Source organism: Clupea harengus, chromosome 18 (genome assembly GCF_900700415.2).
Source record: "Clupea harengus chromosome 18, Ch_v2.0.2, whole genome shotgun sequence".
Classification (NCBI taxonomy): domain Eukaryota; kingdom Metazoa; phylum Chordata; class Actinopteri; order Clupeiformes; family Clupeidae; genus Clupea; species Clupea harengus.
The window spans coordinates 14,233,804-14,237,068 of NC_045169.1; the positions used below are offsets into that span (position 1 = coordinate 14,233,804).

General features: G+C 40.2%; 1 long non-coding RNA gene across 1 annotated transcript; it reads right to left on the minus strand.

The window, feature by feature from the left end:
• Positions 1–309: 309 nt before the first annotated feature.
• LOC122133731 lies at positions 310–2,869 on the minus strand. Its single transcript, XR_006152946.1, has 4 exons — positions 2,296–2,869; positions 1,455–1,704; positions 1,047–1,263; positions 310–851 (listed from the first exon to the last, which is right to left on the minus strand). It is a non-coding gene; the product is annotated as an uncharacterized LOC122133731 (long non-coding RNA).
• Between the last annotated feature and the right edge of the window lie 396 nt (positions 2,870–3,265).

Sequence of the window (3,265 nt, forward strand, 5' to 3'; positions counted from 1 at the left end):
CTTAAATTGAAGACATAGCTAGATCATTGACATTGTACCCTTTGCAAACCACAACAACTTTGTTGCAGACGAGACACATGGGCTTTCCATTAGTGAAGCCGGGTAAGATAAAGGCAAAGTTTAATAGGCTCTGTTGTCGTTGTCAACTTTCCTCTTCAGACTTTTTGACAAAGACATTGTATGCTAATTTCTCTCTGCACGCTATTTTCCCAAACAATAAACATTGTAAAGAGGTGCGTCAACCAACTATTTCGAAATAAAAGTAGTCTAAGATGGCCTCTAAGTAGTAGCCTAGGTCTAATTAGGAGGCTCAATGTTGAAAAAACGTCGTCATTGCTATTATTCACAATAGGCAAGGCTATATTGACAGGGCATAAGACAGAGTTCGTTAAAATAATTAAATTATTCAAACAGACAACCAATGGGCTCATTCACATGGTTTATTATCATTAGTTATTTGTAGTAGACCTATCCATTCTCCATGTAGGCCTAGTTGTTGCGAGTGCACCTATTGCAGCGTCTTAATATGCAGTAACCCAGACTTTGGCCCGCCACCTAGTGATGATTAATGATTTGCCTATGTAACTATAATCTTATTTCATTTATTCAATTGTGAATCAGTATTCTGAGACCAAGTTCATGGTGATACTACACTTTAAACAATAAATTGAATTGAATATATATTCTGAACTGCAGGCCTTTCCGGCAGAAAGTTTCATTGGCGGTTTCATGACTTTCCTGAACACCCCATAAAAAGTTGCTTTAGTTTTAAATTCAAGCAACCGCTGTCGCATCTCTGCCACATAGTTTGGGTTGCTGTTGTCCAAAATTCGTTTAAGTTCCTCTAGGACCTTAAAAAAAAAAAAGAAAACATTCACGCACGCACAAACACAAAGAACAGACCTTAAAGTAGTAACTTATATTTCAAATATGACTGTGTGACTGGTTTGATACAATATCACAGTATGGGTCAATGTTGTTGCATCCCTCCTTTCATCTCTCACTGTTCAACTTCATACACTATGTAGAAATGTGAGGGCACTTACATGGTCGATTTCTTTGAAGCATGGGTAAACGTCGACATTTTTGCCGGCCGGTCACATTCCTTCAGCGTATCTGAATCAATAAATGCCCTTCTTCCCTCAAACTCGAGGTCAAGGATCTGTTTCATGGCATCCTTATTCTGTCTGGGTTTTTGACATAACTGTTGAAGAGTCTTGTAGTGTCGTGCCTGAAGTATCCTGCCATCCTGCTGGCCTTCAACTGACAGGTGAAGTTAAAAAGACAATAGTCACCAAGAAACTTCTTTAATTGCCTGGTATCTAGTGGATTTGGCCATTTGGTAGAAATAATAAGTGTAGCTTTGTGCAATATAACTAAAGAGGGCTAATAATTATCATACATGAACAGCAACATTCCATCAATACATTTTATATACACCATAATATATTTACCAACATCCGCCTGCTTCATTGGTGTGCTGCTTATGGGTTGGTGAACCCCTTCCCTTTCTGGGGAGCTGCTGATGTGGCTGCTGGAACTTGGCGACATAATAACGGTGGATGAGCTGGAGGCAAAATCATCTTCATCGCTTTCTTCAAAATGAAGGTGTCTCTTTTTCCCCCCTTTTGGTTTAGGCCCTTGGGGTTTCTTTGGGGTCCTGATGTTCTGCAATCTTTTGTGTAATCGCTTGAAGAGTTCAAACTAAAAACAGAAATGGGATGACCATGAGCATAAGAATCAAAGAGGAATTAATAACACAAACCAAAGAGGAAAAACCATTTCAGAAGACATGCATACACACAGCAACATCAACTCTGTCCTAATATTGCTGTAAAAATGCATACCCATGGACGAGCAATGCCGAGCTTGTCGGCTAACATTGGATAGTACGACACAAGCCGACGCGCCATGGTCTGCAGGTCTTCTTTGGTTTGGTATCTGATGAAGTCTTCTACGTCTGAGGCTCTGACTATCGACAGCATGTTTGTGATGGTATTTCTTACAAGTTTACAGGACAGCTCTTTGGAGAGCTCACACTCTCCTCCTCTCCCAACTTTTTTCAACTCGAAATAGTGCTTTCTACAAAGCTCCAATTCACTGTCTGTGTAAATTATGTATTGGATGCTTGGTAGTGTAAATGTTTTGGCTGGACCGGTTTCCTCTTCCATGGAACTGGATGGGCCAGACGAAGCAGGTGAGGCCTGCTCCTGCATCCACGAAAATTACCTTACTGGAAAACCTCATATATACACACACACAAACACACACACGCACAGTAAGAGTTTGTCTTACCACAGGGTGGACCACCTCCCAAATAGATTTTCTCCTGAGAAAATGTTCGGGCCCTGGGAAAAGGTCCCGCAGATCTTCTTTTGACAGTGACTTAAGAGCCTCTTCATTAACATTTGCCGCTAGGAAAAAAACAGGAACAAGCAAGAACCAATTTAAGCAGAATTGAGATCAAGATATTGTTACAACTTGGTGGTGATGTGCAGAACTCAAATGCACGACTCAGAACAAGCAGTAGAACGTTTTACTAAGCAGGGTTCGGTACACGGGTAGGCAGTCCAAAAGCAAGCAAACAAATCCAAACAGGGCATAGGCAGGTGTCGATGTACAGTCCAAGGTCAGAAACACAAGTAACTTAAACAATAAAGGGAAAGCGCTAATCACAAATCTCTACTCACTGAGGAAGCACAAGGACTAGACACAGGAAGGAAACAATGGCAGACAGGAAGTAACATAAAAGACTGAAAGAGAAACAAAGTAAAAGCACGGACAAAAACAGCACAGACCTGACAGATATCAGTGATAAAATGCATAGATGCTGGGCACAGATGCTATGTGCGATGCGGAGTGAACAGATTTGACCAGAAATAAACCAAAAAATTATACGGTGACTATACCCTAGTAACTCTATTAAAAGGTAATAGAGTGGTCACTAAGAGCCCAACAGTCATCTCAGGGTCATCACTCTTACCTGTTAAAATGCTGACAGCCACATCGTCTAGCTTCTCAATGGCATTCATGGTTCTGTTGAATATATTAATATTTGATTTAAAAAATAAATAATCATAAGTATAATTGCAATTGATAAATCAATCAAAATATTTAAGTAAAGTAGGTCATACATGCATGGCATAGGGTGAATCATGTAGCATTCATACTCTTATACAGTGATGCCGGTAACGCGCTACTTAGTAACGCGTTACTCTATCTGGCCACTTTTTTCAGTAACGAGTAATCTAACGCGTTAATATTT